Raw genomic sequence first — 19074 nt, 5'->3', positions numbered from 1 at the left:
ACTGAGCCATATACCTGCATTGCTCGCGGAGCACTGAGCGCTACAGCCCAAGTCGAAACGCCACGACAGCTACTCCATCAGGTATAAAAACCAGGACGCAGACAGAGTGACATCTGAAGGATCGTTTTTGTTACTAAAACCATGTAAATCATACAAGAGTTCCTTATCAGCTCGTAAGAACCGTATAGACTGACGTAAGTTGTTGACGAGCGACATGACAAAAAGGATGGGCAGCGTCTGAGACAGGAGACTGAAACGCAGTAGCTTCAATGCGAAGGCTGTGGCCATGGATAGTATCCACACGAACTAAGCGCGGCGACTGGGCGGAGGACATGGAGTCATTCGACAGCGGAACGTCCTCTTCCTGCAGTGTGTGGGACACACGGGAGCGAAGTGGCATCATGCTCGGAAAAATGGATATGAGAATCTAGGAGCATATATCATGCCAGCGTCTAGAACAAAAGTCAGAGAGCTCGTCAATTAAAACAAATTCGTATCAGCCAACGAAGCACGAAACCTTGTTATAACAGCTATTTCCCCGTCCCGGGACGATTGAGCGGGTGACGGGTCTTAGAACCCGAGAATAACCGAAAATGTTAAGACCTGTGCCAGTCCGAACGGATGCCTTTCCTAAAAATGTGGTTTGTATCAAGTGTTGGCGTACAAAAGATGTCTGCATGGCGTTACGCAGTCAAAAAATTGTGCCGAAGGATGTCCAGATTAAATTACGTTTAATCGTCAACTGTGTGTTTTTCATCTGAGATACCAGGCTGGTCCCCGCCCGGCAAAACACCAGAGCAGGGAATCATGCTGCACGCCGGGTCTAATGCGAAGGATATGACAGTACAAGCTTGTGGCAGACAAGCGGATGTTTCCTACATGAGACATTGTTCTGGGGCGTTCATACCCGAGCCAGCAATTCTGACCCGACATAGGATTTCTGGCACATGCGGGAGACTGACGAGGGACCCGAAAAAAACGTGTAAACTGAAACTGGGGCCGGAGCACGAAAGGGAGAGCTAAGGTGAACATCCAAGAACACTTAACGAATCAGGTCCAGACTCTCAACACGATGGAGCCGGGACAGTAGTCATCGCACACGCATCCGCCCAGAATAAGCCTTTTATAGACTGGCTGTGAAGAAGCCGTGCGCGATGCATCGTGGCGGCGATCGCGGCGCGGCGGCAGCTGTGGCCGGGATACCCACACCCACAGGCCCGACGCGAGAGTCTCGGGGTGACTCAGCGGGATCCAGTGGGGCCTCCCACACGACTCGTCAGTCTGCAGACAACAGAAGGTCAGATCAGATGGGGCGTGTTTTTTTCGGAGTTGTGTGGCAATGCACCTGCCCAGAATGATTCCGCTTGCGGTTTTGCGCGCAATCAAGGTTGAGCCCATTTTTGCTGTGCGAAATTAACAGCTTCGATGGGAAAAGGCATCACTTTCTGTGAACTTTGGACCAGCTTCTGGTGCCGAGATTAGAAGCAATTACAAGCTGGCAAACTATTTGATTTGGAGGCATTCTGTATGCCTTTCTGCGGATGAATAATGTCCAGGATTTTATTCCTTAATTGAAATATTCGAATGGAATACGTACTGAGGCGCAATGTATATGTATATATTTTTACCAGTAAAAGTATGCCCTCTCTACACACTCCACATGTCTTGGTCGTAAACAAAAACGACCATTTTTGGTTTTATGCGGACTTAAGACAAAGACATGCAAACTGCTTGCGAGAGTAACATCCTTACATTTTTCCCTCACGCGGAGATGCAAGGCGAAGTTCAGTTCTTTGAGTGCCAAGGATACGTATTTTTTATGTCACTGCACATCGTTTGGGCCCACTGGCTGTTGGTCCTCCCAGTGTCAGCCAATCAACATTGAGCAGGATGGCTGTCAGCCAATCATTTGTGCGCCTCAGGCCTGCGGATTGGACGTGCAGGTCGGTGTGTGAAGGTTCAGCGTCAATTTTCGTTAATTCAGAGCCAGTGGCCACGCATTGGTAGAAAAGAAAGCATGGTGGAAACAGAGACAGCAGAGACAAAGGCACGACCGCAAGAATTCATATTGTCCTTCCTGGCACCCAACTACACGAATTTTGCCACGCCGTCACGCAGAAGTAGGCTGACGGCTCTGCAAATACACTAGCGATGCGGCTAGTTTGTGACGCCATGGGCTGGCCAAACACAAAGGCTGGCTGTATCGGCCGGCGCTCCCCGGTGTACCCCGCTCTGCGATGTACTCCACTCTGCGGTGTACTCCGCCCTCCGGCTTACCCCGCTCTCTGGCTTACCCCGCCCTCTGGCTTACCCCGCTCGCCGGCTTACCCCGCCCTCTGGCTTACCCCGCCCTCCGGCTTACCCCGCCCTCTGGCTTACCCCGCCCTCTGGCTTACCCCGCCCTCTGGCTTACTCCGCCCTCTGGCTTACCCCGCCCTCTGGCTTACCCCGCCCTCTGGCTTACCCCGCCCTCTGGCTTACTCCGCCCTCTGGCTTACCCCGCCCTCTGGCTTACCCCGCTCGCCGGCTTACCCCGCCCTCTGGCTTACTCCGCCCTCTGGCTTACCCCGCTCGCCGGCTTACCCCGCCCTCTGGCTTACCCCGCCCTCTGGCTTACCCCGCTCGCCGGCTTACCCCGCCCTCTGGCTTACCCCGCCCTCTGGCTTACTCCGCCCTCTGGCTTACTCCGCCCTCTGGCTTACCCCGCCCTCTGGCTTACCCCCGCCCTCTGGCTTACCCCGCTCGCCGGCTTACCCCGCCCTCTGGCTTACCCCGCCCTCTGGCTTACTCCGCCCTCTGGCTTACCCCGCCCTCTGGCTTACCCCGCTCGCCGGCTTACCCCGCCCTCTGGCTTACCCCGCCCTCTGGCTTACCCCGCTCGCCGGCTTACCCCGCTCTCTGGCTTACCCCGCCCTCCGGCTTATCCCGCTCTCCGGATTACCCCGCTCTCCGGCTGAGATGAAATGCCCGTTTAAACGTGGTCAATGTCCATTGATTGCAGAGTTTCCTGCCACGAGCATGGCGCATTGCACATGCAAGTACTGAGGGGCGGCATCTGTTTAGGTGTTTTCATTTTTTTGCGATAACACGCCACAGCTGTGTTACTGATACTTCATGCATACAACAGAAATATATAAAACATGAACGATAGGCGAACATGGAAAACTCAGCTGAATTGTTCTGACTGGCCAGTAATTGTCACTATCTTTTGCGCCCCACGAAGGCGCAGATCTGCGATGCGTACATCAATACGGTTTAAAATACTGTCATTGCTGCCACGCAGCCTACTGTTTTGCCTCCGCCAGTATAAAAAGCACGTACGCTCTGATCGGACCTTAATAATTCAGTGACATCTGCATATCGTATGTGAAGAGTTGTATATATTTATGCATTCGTTTCAGTTCGTTCCATTTTTGGAAGTTTTCGTAGCTAAGTCAACAAACCACTAATTCACTCAATTCACCTGTTCGCCGCTTCGGATTCACTTCAAAACAGCCAGCAAATCTTTCGGCTCCAGCAGAATTCCTCCACTCCGGCTGCTGGCCCGCTCAGCGGAGTGCCCACGGCAGCAAAGGAGCGTGCAGTTTCCGGCGTGTGAGTCTGGGCGGCGTTAATTCTGGCCAGCGGCACGCGGACGGGTGTTTGTCGCCGCTGACAGACCGCTGGCGTGTGACCCCTGACCCGACAGTAAGCGGCGGCGCATGTGACCCGTGACCCGAGAACGTGGCTGCGGTGACCTCTGTCCCGCTGTTAATAGCCCTTCCGTTGCTCAAGACGTGGGAGATGGTGGACGGCGAACGGCGTGGCCAGTGTGCGCACCGCTGGCTCCGGTGGGGAGACGGAAACTAACTGCGATCAAGCAGGTGTTCGTAAACTTTGGCCAGTTAAAGCAACTGTGTCGGCTTTAACAAAACGAGCCACGACGTGCAACGGTGGTGCATTCAGTGAGCAGCACAGGGATTATTTTCGGACAATTTCGAGACATTTGCGCGCTTGACGTTCTGTCAGTTATGGGAAAGATTGTTTACAAGCTGAACCACATTCAGTGTCGGGCGCGAGGAAAACATGACTAAATGAAACCAAATAAGATGAAACTGAATAAGCGCTGAGCTTGATTGTACGTCTGGAAAAGTTCGCAATCTCAGCGTTGCAGGAACAATATCGCAATAAATGTTCGCACAATGCATTAGCAATACGATATATTTCTGTTCAATTTAAGCATGTCTACACAATTTTCATTGGCTGCGACTTTCAATGGTCACAATCAACTGTCTTGGGGTAAGGGATATGATAAAACCTTATGGATGGATATGTATTTGAGTTTCGGAGAGTTTGTGATGCATTAATCAATGCCATTAGCAGAAAATTTAAAGAGCCTGCAAGCATTGATTTTTCTTTTAATCTGCTACCGATTGTTCAGAGTGAGTAAATAAGCGAGGGAAGCAAATATGCGCAATCATACAGGCAACAATCCAGCACCTATTCAGTCGCCTGGGAAATGCCAAATCCGAGTCCGTCCTGTGTATTTGTTTGCTTAGTTCTATGGAATTTGTGAATTTCCTACGATCGAGAAAATTTATTGAACGGAACAATAGCTTAATGCAATCTTTGTGGGAATATGTGACTCCTATATTCTGTGAGAAGTCAAAAAATGATTTATATGTTACTTTTTTAGCCGGCTTTATTGAACTTTGTGTAGGGATGTCTTTATTCAGCTTGTCCAGCTTTTGAGGGTCAGAGTTCTATGGCCACTTTGCAACTTGGAAATGTCCTCGCCGGATAGTGCGAACAATTTGGGTCGACTCGCCGGAACTCGAACCAGAGATTCGGGTTCGAGTCCCGGTGGTGCACTCAAATTGTCCGCACCATTTGGCGCAAAATTTTGCCAAGCTTCAAAACGACCAGGGTATTCTGACCTGCAAAAGCTGGAGTCAATCGAATAACAACATCTTTACACAACTGCATTATTCATGTTTGCGACCTTAACATATACGTGCAAGACTGCATTCAACACTTAGAACGCATATTCATCCAGCAAACGCACGAGCCTTTTTATGGTGCAAAGCTCCGAAGCGGAATTTGTAGTGTATGGGACAGCTATTATGGGCGAATGCCTAAACGACGAGTGCTATCTTTCATTTGTCTTTATAACGTGGGAATCATGCATAAACCAGTCTTGGAGTTTTCGCGTAGCTTAGACACTGAATAAGCCCACAACGATTCTGTTCGTATAAAAGCAAGAAAGGCTTTCAGCGCCTGGACTTTCATCATTATGAGCTGAAACTTCTTGTGTAACTTTTTGGGGTAAGTTGATGACCCTCACCTCACTGGTTAAACGACTTTGTAATCCTGAGGGACGATTGTGTTGACGGTGCGCAATATTTCGAGCTGTGCTCAAGGGTGGGTGAGCGCAGTTCACCCTTGGGGAGGAGCACAGCTCGAAATCCTGAGTGCCGTCAATATAATCGGTATTTAGCATTACAGCGTCGTTTAACGAGCACCTCATGGTATATGGAAGATTGTTAACTCGACGTAAGGATTTTCAGATGACCATCTGTTTTAACTAGTTCTGTTCAAGATTTACCCGATGCGTTACGTATCGAGCTGGAAAGGAGAAAAGCGGAGAACAAGTGCATTAGAAATAATAGAATACAAAATGAAACCTCTCATTACGCCTGATCCATGCCCAGCATGTGTTTACTAGCATTTCAAACTATCAAAGAATCCAAGACAGCAGCACCGCATGCCTCTTCGGACATCTTTACCTCGTTTAAAAAACGATCATTGGCATGCTCGTGGCGATTTTGATTCCGTTTAGCATAGAAATGATCTTCAAATGCAACACGTTAACGAGTACAGTGCTACGCTGATAGGTGGCGTGCGCACGCTATGCTTCCATAAGCAAAACCTGATCTATTTACGATACGGCATTCATCAGCAGTATTCATGGTGCACCGTTTCCCCGCGCTGGCTTTGAGCAATTTACGTCACCAAATGTTGTTTGAAAGCTGGGCTTCGGCTGCCTATTTCTTAGGAAGACTAGCGCTAAACCACATGATATGCGAGGCCTTGTCATCGGAAGAAAACCAGTAAACATGAATAGCCTCTTAAACACATTTTCCGTTCGTTCTCAACGTAATTTTTGAACTATGGGGCCATATTTAATGTTATACGCCGCGCTAACAAAGGAAATAAAAACCCGTCTGCAGTATGAAATCATCGGCGCCATCTCTGTGATGTGCCGTTCGGAGCCGGCGCCGCATGGCCTGCAACCAGAGCCTAACGAGGCGCAGCAGCAGCGGGCGGCGCGCGTCTCCCATGGAGGTCCTGCGAGCACCAGGCGCTGAACGCGCCGCACGGCGAGGGTTTGGGGTCTATCGGTACGAGGCTTTGGCACGCAATCACGCGTTTTTGCTAAACAAGTAAAATCCGGTATTTTTTCGAGCACGTTTACAGCCGCAGCTGCTATGCTGACGACGCCACAGACACGCCTTTATGGAGACTGCAACGCTAAACGTCAGTTTTTCCATGGAGCTGCGAGCACGCATGCTCAAAATTGTGATGCGACTTCGAACGAATTTATTCTGAAGGAAGCACAAACATTCCTAGGCGAACATGAAATGTCAGGTCAATGCAGTCTTTATCCCATTCCGATATTCACTGGTATTCAGTCCGCAGCGCCGCGGTGTCAGTATCTCTGTAAAAGCCAGAAACATTCCGGCAACGCGCTCACTGTTTTCGGGTTTAGAAAGAGCCGCATGAGTCACTGCGTTTCAACGCAATTGTGAAATGTTCCCGCTTTTCATTGATTTCTAAATGCAAACAGACTTACATCTTCTGATGGTTTCTGACTTCTGTTTCAGTTAGAGAGCAAAAAGTTGGGACCCTTACGATAAAGTGGGCGACCTCTGGCGAAGCACCCTTTTAGGTGTTGGTGGAGGAGGAGGAGGGGGTCAACAACAGGAGGCCCTCCGTCGAACCGGTTCCCCAGTTACCAAGACTCTGGCTGCGCTCCTAAGTAAAGGACGGCTAGAGTGCAAACCGCTGGTGAGAACACTCTTGGGCAGTGGTCAGCAGACAAGCAGCAGCTAAACATTTTCTGCCACAGAGTCCCGTGACTGCACCTTCATATCCCCACCACGAGGCCAGAAATGGTGCACGATTATGGACACCAGCTTCCGCTTCCTCCGGCTCAGTTAACCACAAAAGCAGCTCAGCGATGACAGCCACCGTTTAGCAAACAGTGACCGACCTGCTTCGTTCCGCAGCAGTCGTTTTCAACATGGCCAATATCTGTGTCATGGACATCGTAGATGTCCATGACACATATGACCAAATGATCAAAAAGTTTTCAGCAACTTGAGCAAAGAGAAATAGCTGATTCTGCCATCCATGCATGTCAAACCCGCTGTGACGAGCATTGTGCCACACACAAATGACATCGATCAATGCAACAGTTCCTACGGGTGTCCCACTCTCCGCATGTAAAGGCAATTAACTCCGCCAACGCTTCGCTCATCCTCTCATCCAGATCGTGTCATGCCATGTTCCTTGTAGGCATGAAGTGCATGGGTTTTAGACAGAATTTGCGGTGGGAAGGCTACCATGTTGGCAACGGCAGGGATACCACGATTTGTGAGCCTTTTTTAGAGCAAGTCCCAGCCCATTGGTAGCGCCTTCGCACTGTGAATGGACTGCAGACCCAGCAAATGCTAATAGATACAGCACGAGCATATCAATGGACTATCGATGCTTGTTTTCCGTGGTATTTTCAACAATTTCTTCAGCTGCCTACCGTACATGTTCACTCAGCTAACCGCTAGTCTCGTTAATAAATTACGGCTGTTGGACTCTACATGTCGCTGCCCGTGGCAGCTTCCATGACATTGAACACTCACTCTGACAATGCGGGGGGGCGATGCAACCCCCCGAAGGCTTTTTAGATTACCTTGCCACGTATTGTGCAATTGCGCGCAAGTTTTCAGTAGCATATAGGTAATACATCGCGCGGGTTTTGTCCTCAAAAACGTGTTCCTAGCTTTTCTGCCCTCGGAGCAGCGGTGGTTTTCCAGAAACGCTGCACTGCAATCTACGGCCTGGGGGAGGGGGGGGGGGGGGGAGGGCGAGCGGCAGCCGACGATGCCGAGGAACGCGGGGACCGGGCTGACATTGTTACACCAAGGAACCCATATATCATTAACATATGGTCAAACACATGACTAGTATTCCCCATTGCACTCAGAACTGAACAGCAAACATGCCTGTTAAGCTTTCGTGACGACACGAGTCATGGTCTTGCCTGTATGATGGTGTAAAACCGAAAAGTGTCATTTTCTTGAAAAGTTTACTGTTGACTGACATAATGCGATCAGCTATTAATCTGACAAAACTAGTACCAATCGCGAGATCTCGTTGAGATCAATTTATTGGCGTTTAGTCCTAAGATCTATCTTTATTAGTTTCGGAACGCCAGGGGTAATCGCATCGGCCCCTCCAATCGGTCCGCGTCATAAAAAAACGGCGAATCAGGGCAAGGGGTGAGACCAGAATAGTTTTCTTGATCACCAGATTCCGGAATTACACTCAGTAGCGTAGTGGTGAAGAGCTGCCCTCGGGCTTGACGGAAGGAGGGACTAAAACTCCATGAGTCACCGCCGCCCCCTTGGCTACGCCACTTATCATGTTGGGCACATGCCGACGGATCAAATCTGCATTCTTCCCAAAGCTTAAAGGCAGCAGGTCAAACCGATGAATGCTACAACTCCGTCCGCAAGGCAAGAACAGTTGCATATTGGCCTGAACCTTCACGTATGCGTAGAGAAAGCATGCAAAAGTTATGCTTTCGAAGAAATTAGATAAGAATCATCCGAATCAATAAAAAAAAATCAATAAAATCAAATCAATCAATAACGAAATCATCCAATGCCAGGAATTGTGAACACAAGACTACGTGTAGCAGGCCCTACGCAGCATATATAAAGGAATGAAATGCGAAGTTTACGTCCGCGAATAAATGAGATGCGCAGAGGAAGCATCCCGATGCAACTAAGTATGAACGCGATGTTTCACGATGCGATGATTAAAAAATGTTATTTTGAGCTAAGCGTCATCAATTTTATGTACGAACAAATGTGATATACAAAGATGCCGCTCGGATGCCATGCGAACCCTTCTCCTGTTACAATATTTCACGTCATTTTTTCACACGCCGACCTCTATTGTCCAGCAGCTGTATACCTCAGCCCAGGCAGGCCGCCTAGGCAGTATCGGAGGCTGTCCACCGGCGCTAGCCGACTGCAGAGGCCAGAGGAGACCTCGCGCCGCCCGGCGCGGCGGCAGCCGCTCGTCAGCGGCTCGTGCAGGCTCCCGTCTCCTCCCGGCGTCTCCCAGACGTCTCCGTCTCAGCGTCCGGCGCCGACCGCTGCTGCGCCCGCCATTGATTACATACATTTGGGTGCGATTATTAACTATTGGCCATTGAGGGAGGCCGCTATTACTCTGGGATCGGCGCCGCAACGCTGTCATATGGTTCGCGCTACCCCTTCATTAGACACGCTACTTTACGGCCGCGCTGTTTATAAATTCCCGGCCTCCATTACCGAACGGACACAAGTTAGCCACCTATCTTGTAATGATTGCACTTGCCATAGAATTTAAAGTGGAAGAAAACCCTGGGAAAAAGTCGCGGCGGAATTTCTTTAAGCAGATGTTAATAATAACGTAAAAGGGCGCCGCCTTTATGGTACCCGGATATTACCAGCGAATTATCGCTCGATTTCGTGTATTTGTTGAAGGAGCCGTTCGCTCCGTGTAATCAACGCAGACAGGCCTGGTAAGAACCACATTGTGTTATATTTTATTTGCTTTTTATTTTGGGCATGTCAATAACTTGGAATTTTTGCTACGTAATAAAGGCAGTATTTGAGCAGTGCTTCATCCAGCCTTCGACATGAGCAGGGACGTAAATGCTCCTTAAAATCAAAGCTCACGTATTTCATTGGATGAACCTCGTTCGTGCCGTTGCTTTCGACAGCTTCGAAAGCTGAGGGAGATGAAGACCAATGCAAAATCGAAGCGTGTAAGACCGACGGTTTACCATTAAACCTATTCTTTATAGTGACTGCACACTATTTCATACGCTCTGCATCACAACCACGTGGAACAGCGTTGGCCGGCCATGTCGTCGGGAAGCCGCCTGACCCTCGCACAAGAAGCCACAGCGTCACACAAACGCAAACAAGTCGTCGTGAAAACCCGCGGACAGAACAGGATCAGGAGCAAGATCAAATGTGTCCATACAAAGTTTGGCCATACTTGATCACCGACCTATGTGGGCACACCGGCCCGCAATCCGCAGCAATGGACACCATGCGGTCCCCAACTGGAGCCCGCTGACCAGCGTGACAACTGACCGACGTCGCTCATCCAGTGATGTTTTTTGTGTCACGTTTCTGACACACGCTGATCACCTGTATCATCCCTGTATAATCCATCTGACTTCTGATCGGCAGTGTCACTTCTGCGCCTCCCATCTGGTCCCTGACCGGCTGTGTCAGCCACGTATGACACGTCGGCCGACCGGCGGTGTCACCCCATATCACAACCTGACCCCTCTCCGGCGTTGTCGCCACTGTGTGACCAGTCTGACCCCTGTCCTCCGGCGCTGCCACCCCTGAGTGACCCGTCTGACCCTGGCCTCCGGCGTTGTCGCCACTGTGTGACCAGTCTGACCCCTGTCCTCCGGCGGTGCCACCCCTGAGTGACCCGTCTGATCCTGACCTCCGGCGTTGTCGCCACTGTGTGACCAGTCTGACCCCTGTCCTCTGGCCGTGTCACCCCTGAGTGACCCGTCTGATCCCTACCCTTCGGCGGTGTCACCCCTGAGTGACCTGTCTGGCGGCTGCCGACCCCTGTCCTTCGGCTGCGTCACCTCTGTGTGACCCGTCTGAACCCTGTCCTCCAGGGGTGTCACCTCCATGAAGCCCGTCTGACCCCTGACCCCCGGCGGTGTCACCACGCGGCGCTGCGGACCTCCAGCGGCCGGGGCCTGTCCTTGCCGGCGGGCGCTGCCGTCTCCGGCATTAGCGCATCCGGCGAGCGAGCCGAGCGGCATGAATGGAGCGGCAGCGAGGCCGTTACGACCTGACCCGCGGCCAGATGATAGTCACCCGGCAGCCGCCGCTGGCCACCGCCGCCCAGATTAATGCGATAAACGCTGGCCCGGCACGCAGAGATGGCCGGCCGACAAAAACGCGCCGGTCGCGCGGCCGCCGCCCGGCGAATGGGGGCTGTGGCGACCGGGAGAGCTGTGGTGACAACACGGAAATGGGGCGACCTCCGGAGTTGTCATGACCTGCAGACCGGGACACCCTGCGGGTTATCACGAGATGAGATGTCATTACAGCTCATGGGGCTTTAATGACACCACGAATTTGTGGCGACCCATGAAGTTGTGGCGACCCATGGAGTTGCGGTGACCCATGGAGCTGTGGTGACCCACAAAACTGTAATGACACCACGGCGGTGTATGACAGCACGGAGCGGTGGTGACCCACGGAGCTGTGGTGACGAGGACGACACGGAACTGTCGTAACTCTGGAATCTGCGATGCCACATGGGCCTATGACCCCACGGAGTTATATTGGTGGACCAAGTGTGACACGGCGGCGCGTTAGCACGATGACCTACGGTGCTGTAACGGCTCACACAAGGGACGTTGAGCTGTCATGATCCTTGTGTTTTGTGGAGGGTTGCACGGACATGGTACGCAGCCTCGCGGCCTGTGGGCCATGTCCGTACTCTTCGGCACGTACACACGGGCAGGGTCGGAAGCGGTAATGATCCATGGAAGTGACAGTGCCCCGTGATGCTCCATGGACGGGATCACCACTGATAGGTAGAAGGGCTGTAATAGCCCACGGACCGAACCGCAAGTTGCGGTGACAAAGGGGAGAAGCCTGGGACGGGAAGTGAAGATTCACGGACAGACAGTCGTTATCGTACAGTTATACGCAATGATGACTTATGAATGACCTAGGGGAGGGAGCCAGGGTGCTGATGGAGCAGCTTAATTAATTGGAACCGGTATCTGCGTCCACATATCTGCCTCCTCGAAATTAGAACTGGGCTCCTGGGCTCCTCGAAATTAGAACTGTTTAAGCTCATGCATTCAACTGAATGTGTGAAGACCAAAAACAGGATCACATGATCATGCAGTACCTACTTCAGAGCTCTGAGCAGCATCAAAACAAACGCATTCCTACCAAACGCCCTTGGTTGAAATTGAGACCATTCTGTCCATTGGTGACAGAATGGTCATCTGTGTCAGTCCGCCAACTTTGCTTTTGCCCGTTTTACGGCGAGCGATATCAGCATTCTAGAGAAACAGGCTAGCAAGACGCAGATACATTAGGAAAGAGGGAGACTTTTGCACTTTACCTTGGGCATCACTAAAGGCTAGACAGCCCAGGCTCCATTTTCCAACACGTGGTCACGTGTGGTCACGTGTTGTCCAACACGTGGTCACGTGTGTCATAAACGACTATTTGGTCACAAAGGCAATCACGCAGGACCGACGTGTTTTGGCCGGAGCCGCTGGCAGCACGGCCCTTCGCAAGCCGGCGAGGCCCAACCTCGCCGGGTCACCGTCTGTCGCAGCGCGAGGTCAGCGTCACGGCAGCGCCGGCCAGGGGTCAGAGACGCGCACCGGAGCGGGGACCGATCAGCGGCCAAACGACGGGTCCGGCTCGAGTCGGGACCGCTCATGAGTCCGTCATTAGGTCTGGCCTGATGGTACGGTGACGGCGACCTGGACCGGGCTGCGCGGCGAAACGGTGTCACCGGCTACGCGGCGCTGGACGGCGATGGCGGCCATGTGCTGAGGGCAGCGGCAGAGGACCTCATCTTGTCGGCTGAAGACGCTATACACACGCTGGCACGTGTGCTTACTTAGATGAATTTTCGGTACCCGCATGGCCACTGATTAGGGGCGTGGTTTCGCAAAATAAGTTCGGACACAGAGCAGAAAAAAGGCACCCTTTTGTTCTGGAGATACACTAGTCTTTCTCCGGCCTCCACGCCAAAGATCAGCAGCCGCAGCTGGACGAATACTAGATGGACATCACCATCCTGGCCTCGTCGGCACATAATAGCCCACTGCGATGGCCGCGACTGAGCCCGATGCGCACTCAAAGTGCGGGCGCCTTGAGACAGCACCCGATCACGGGGCGGCTGCACCATGGAGAGGCCACGGGGTCATGGGACAGCCGCCCAGCAGCAGTCCTCGCCATTCAGGAATCTGGCCGGTGCATGGGACGAGGGGTGCAGCGGCCAGGGTCGGGCCGCTACCGTGGGAGATGGTCTCCTCATCCCGGCCGGCTGCAGCCACAAATCGCCACGTCCGGCAATCTGCATCGCCCTCTGGAGGCGCGCCGCCCTCTATCATTCATTATTAGCGCGTCCAATTACGGGCGAGATTGGCTGGCGCCCGAATGAATGGGCTGCAGGGGATGGCCGGCGGCTGGCGGCGCCGCCGCGGGCTCGGGCGCTGGGCGCGCGCGTGACACCGGCCCACCTGGGCATTAGACGGGTACACGCCGCGATTTGTCGTGACGTCATAATGGCCGCCCGCCGGGCCGCCGAGGGCTCTGGGTGCCGCTTCTGTGTGCCCGTCAGGACGTCGTGTCCGTGTTCCCGTCTGGACACTGCATGTGTCCCCGTCTGGGCATCGCATGTGTCCCCACAAGGTCTGAGAAAACACCCACAAGGGTGTCCCCACAAGTCCTGAGAAAGTGGGGCTTCTTCTACCAAACCACGGAAAAGGCGTTCGAAAGCTCGCTGCCTAACCAGCCTGTGACGAACGCGGGGAAATCTGACCGAGACAGTGACAAACGCGGCGGCCGTGACAGGCCCGCGGTCGGGGCCCGGCGGGCGGTGTCCACGTGAGGCTCGTGACGAGGCCACTCGGGCCGGGTCAGGCGGCGCAGCAGGGCGACACTGATCCCCGGCCGGCGACAAAGCCGGCCCGTCGGCGGCACAGCGGGACGCGGCCGCTCTCAATGCGGCCGGAGTCGCCGGCCACGCCGCCGCGGCCAACCGCGACCGCCACCATCAGGCGCTCATCTGGCGGCGGCACGCTCCAATCCCGGGCGGTCCCGACGGGGCGCGCCGGGCCGCGACGCGGGAGGGGGCGGGGAGGGGGCGGACGGCGGCGGTACAGCGGGAGCTGGCGCGGGAGAAAGAGAACCGGAGCGAGCGGGAGCTGTATGTACAGCGGCGGCTGTATAGATCGCCGTATATGTAAGTTGTAGGCAGGTGCGATGCCGTCGGTGTCATGGTGGTATGTCCAGTCGCGAATTATTAACACCCCACCATAAAAATTTTTACGTCGTCGTTTGGAGCAGCGAGGTGTCGTCCCTGGCCAAAATGAGCTACTTCTGGCCTGGTTTGAGGCTCTAGGGTTTCTTACACACGCAACCGATCGGCAATATCTGAGATCTGCTGCCTTCACAGGCAGCGATAACCTCTCATCGCCAATGGCATTTCCTGCTCGTCTCAGGCGCATTAGTTCGTACTCGCAGATGCTCACGTAACCAAGCCTGCCCCGATGTGATGCCATACTTTTTGGGCATTCGAGGGGCAAATCTTCTGACTATTTAACCCTCGAGTGTAAATGCTATAAATCTAGGCCAATGTTGCCATCATTCCCGCTCACTTACGATAAAAAATTGTCAATAATTATTATTCATTTAAAATAAAAGCAGCAATTTACATTAGTGAGAGACTTCCCAAATGCGTAGTGGGTTGCATGCCGGCGTAAGTAATTATTCCTCCAGTAAACTCTGAAGTGAAATGTTAAGACTTCGGTGACTTACCCTCAGGTTGGTGATCAAAAAAGGAAAGAAAAACGATGAAGATAAGTATTACACTTTGAGGCTCACTGGTTGAAGCATGCTTTTGATGACATAAAACTCCACATACATATGGGAAGTTTTTGGTCCACTTAATTGCATGCTGTTGATTCAGATAGGTAACATTTATATTTCATTTCAGTTGTAAGCTAACCACATATTGATAGATATGTTGCAATTTGATCAAAACTAGCAGCAAAACAGATCTGCCTTCCTATGCAGTAAGTGTCTTTTCCCAGTTTAATTGACCTTACTACGTACATAATCCATACGTACTTAAGTCGAGCCCGGCGAGACAAGCACGCCGGATTTCCAAAAGAAATGCAAAAATTGCGATAAACCTTTAGCACTGAAGATGACCGCAAAACAGCGCGGATGCCTTCCGCATGGAACGAACGAACTGCAGACAAAGTTATCACTGCATAAGTTGCGCGCGCATCTCAGCTGTCATACCTCTCCGAGTTTTTTTTTCTCGAAATCTTACTGACGAGTAAAACGAAAACGTTACAGACATTTTCAATTCAAAAATGCATCTTATTCATTACACATACAGAGGCGTAGAATTTCAAAGCATGTTGCGGGGCCAAAACGCCGTTCAATCCTACTTTCGTGCGGCGATGCCGCTCCGAAATCCTCTGTTTACTTCCTATCTCATCGTAAAACCGTCTGACTATTACCATGCGACTTGTGTTTACTTTTTCTTCAGTGCAAAGTGACAAATGACATGTCCCGGCAAATTTTGCAGTAAGCATTGCTGCAAAATTTTGACCGATAATTTGGACGTCCCGGCTGAGCCAGAGATGTATAAAACATTTTTGTTTTTGTTTCGGGTTGGGCCAATTGGTATGAGGCTTGATTTGTGGAAGGCACGACGGAACAGCCGCAGACTTTATAGAGGCTCGTATCGGCACATTACTCCCACTAATGAAAGCTGTTAGTCATCTCAAACACGCTTTCATATTAGCAGATATAGGAATTCGAAAATGCGTGCATGCATGCATGGATCAGACGTTGTAAGTGGTTTCATTGTTGACTTCATTGTGTCTTATTCGCTGCTGTAGATTCTGAATCTGATCCTCCGCACATCTCTTTCTCAGCTCCTTACGTACTATAGGACAGATCAGCTCGATACGTACTATAGGACAGATCAACTCAGTACGTACTGTAGGATTCATCAGGTCAGTACGTAGTGTAGGACAAATCAGCTCAGTACGTCCTGTGGGATTGATCAGCTCAGTGCGTACTGCAAAATTCATCAGCTCAGTACCTAGTGTAGGACAGATCAGCTCAGTACGTACTATAGGATTCATCAGCTCAGTACATAGTGTAGGGCAGGCCAGCTCAGTACGTTCTGTGGGATTGACCAGCTCGGTGCGTAGCGTAGGGCAAATCAGCTCGATACGTACTGTAGGACAGATCAACTTGGTACGCACTTTAGGATTGATTAGCTCAGTGCGTGGTTTTTCAGCTCGGCCGTGGTAGGATTATTCAATGCTTAGACTCAGCGAGACCTCACATAACTTATGCATTTATGCTTACTATTGTATGAATGCAGCGGAACGATCACAATCGACCTTTGGTATTCCCCTGAAGCAGCAGTTGTCTTATACATCACCGGCTCCCGCTTTGTAGTATTGTTCCACAGAATGGCTCGTGCGTTTGCTCGATGAATTTTCATGCCACCCATCCAATGCGGTATTTTGTGCATTTGAAGGCGATAAACATAAATAAACAGTTTTGTGGGTTCTCACATTGCCTAAGCACTGCATAACCGCACAAAGATCCTATTGAGACAAAGCTTTATTCGGTACGTTTTTACGATCGTCATAAATCCACGAATTGCATACAAACAAGCAAGCAAACAAGAAAGACTCGTATGTCATTCACTCGCCTTGCTTGGTCTCTTCACTCGCTTACTCATTCACTAGGTACGCCAGAAAGAAAATGCTCACAAATGATGTATTTTCAATACCTCAGATTATCGTGTGGATATAGGGAGCACGCAGCGAGATTGCTTTGGTACTGCGATCAATGAGTGCTTGTTTAAAGGATAGCTGTCAGCCTGCTGCCGGCCATCTTACCGATGATAAGCGCGCGGATAGTGCAGACACGGTCAAGTCTGGTGACAGGGGCAAATCTGGTCAAATCTGGTAACAGGAGTGTAACGGTGTTAGAAGTGCGATGCGGCTAATTTCAGTTTGATCAATTTAGAACGGGCTGGGTATTGACAGGAAAGTGGCTTCGACACTCAAGCAGGGTTAAAATAGTGTGGGACGGACGCATGAAGTCTCCGTGGCGGCACCAGTCACGGAAAAATGGAGAAAAAGCCTTTGTTTCACACAGTGCACGTTTCAGAGATGTACCGAAAACGTCTTTTTGCTTCAGCGAGTCAGCATATCCTGCATCTACCACTGATCTGCAGTGCTGCAGGGGAGACCAGAGATCTTACAATATAGAGGAGATGGTCAACCGGCACTTTTGCAACACTGCAACATTTGGCTGCTTAGGATGTTTTAGCCCATCCCCTCTCTCCTTATTTCCAAGGTCCTGCATCTGACATTGCTCCCATCGTGTCTCGCATACATGCATTTGAGTTGGACTCGCGACGTCGTAATGCAAAGGATAAGCAGAAGGTTTAAATGGTTTGTTTACGCTCGATAGTGCTTGCTTTGTATCCCTCTTTTAACCTTTTGAGTGCGCTGCTGACCTTACGAAGCTTCTTCCCGAAGAAGAAGTAATTTCAAGTCACAAATTTGCGTTTTGTCAGACGTGGCGAAGTCGGTCTGATAAATCTCATAATTTTGGCTGGCCGAAACGGCCTCCACATGGGATTGGAGCGAAATGCACCGCACGTAAAATGTAATGCGAATATAAATTGAGTAAAATGCGGTTTTTCCACCGAGCGCCTTAGGGCTACCGCCAGTTTGTTACTTAGAAAAGGGGGAGGCGAAGCATACGGAAAGTTTCAACAGAGTTGAAAAGTTGTTGCTCTTGGCACCCTATCCCTCCTTCGCGTTCTCGCGCACTTGGATACCTGCGGAAAATGAGTGAGAAGGGAAACAAATCCCTTGAAAATAGCATCTTATAGTTCATACACAGCGCACTCGGAAGACGCGGCCATCTCAAACGGCGGGGCATTGATTACGAGCCCGCCAGCAGGTCGAGCGAGTCTTCAGCCAGTCATAGGAGCCTGGAGCCAGTCGCAGGCGTCTCGAGCCAGTCGCAGACAGAGCGAGTCTTAACCCAGTCGTACGAGTCTAGAGCCATTTGCAGAAGTCTGTAGCCAATTGCAAGAGCCTGGAGCCAATCGTAGAAGTCTAGAGCCAGCCACAGGAGTGTAGAGCCAATCGTAGAAATCTAGAACCAGCCGCAGGAGTCTGGAGCGAATCTTAGAGGCCTAGAGCCAGTCGCAGGAGTCAGTAGTCTGAAGCCAGTCACAGCAATCTGGAGCCAGTCGCAGCAGTCCAAAGTCAGTAGTCTGAAGCCAGTCGCAGGAATCTGGAGCCACTCATAGGTCGAGCGAGATAAGAATGGACCGGAACAGGTCCAGGTCTTGGCGGCAGGGCGCCGCGGCAACATGAAGCCAACTCCTACCGGGGGGGGGGGGGGGCGGGAATAAGCACTTGTACTTACTAACAACAGAAAAATGACGCACGCAAACCTACGACTGCTATCGTGTTAGGACCATGGACCCGCCAGTTGTGACTGATGCCAGATCTCAGTAGTAAAAACAGCTGAAAACGTGAAAGTCGGTGCAAGCGTGCGCAAGACGTGCGCGGTGCAAGCAAATGCACCGGACACATGAACAGAGCTCGAAACTGTCCAATCTACAAGTGCTTTTACAATCCACCGGAAACCCCCTAATGCCACCTCTTCCTAAGCTGGTCAGAAAAAAAACAAATCCCATTCGTTGGTGGTAATATCCGCCAAATATATTTGCATTTGCAATACTGTGGTTGCAGATGCCTTGACTGAAAATCATTGCGAACTCCCCAATTTGTCATTAAAAATGTCAAGGCAAATCAAATTCATATGCGGCCAACTTTCAAGTCATCTGTTTATTTCGGCGCATGCACGGGCATTAGCCATCAATGCACTTCTGGCTCCTGAAGTCTCGACGGAAGATTATCCGAAGGCATCATAAGTATAATTCATATCAGTTAAC

The sequence above is a fragment of the Pollicipes pollicipes genome, unplaced genomic scaffold (assembly GCF_011947565.3).
Source record: "Pollicipes pollicipes isolate AB1234 unplaced genomic scaffold, Ppol_2.1 Scaffold_4002;HRSCAF=4701_pilon_pilon_pilon, whole genome shotgun sequence".
NCBI lineage: Eukaryota > Metazoa > Arthropoda > Thecostraca > Pollicipedomorpha > Pollicipedidae > Pollicipes > Pollicipes pollicipes.
Note: the sequence above shows the minus strand (reverse complement) of the source record.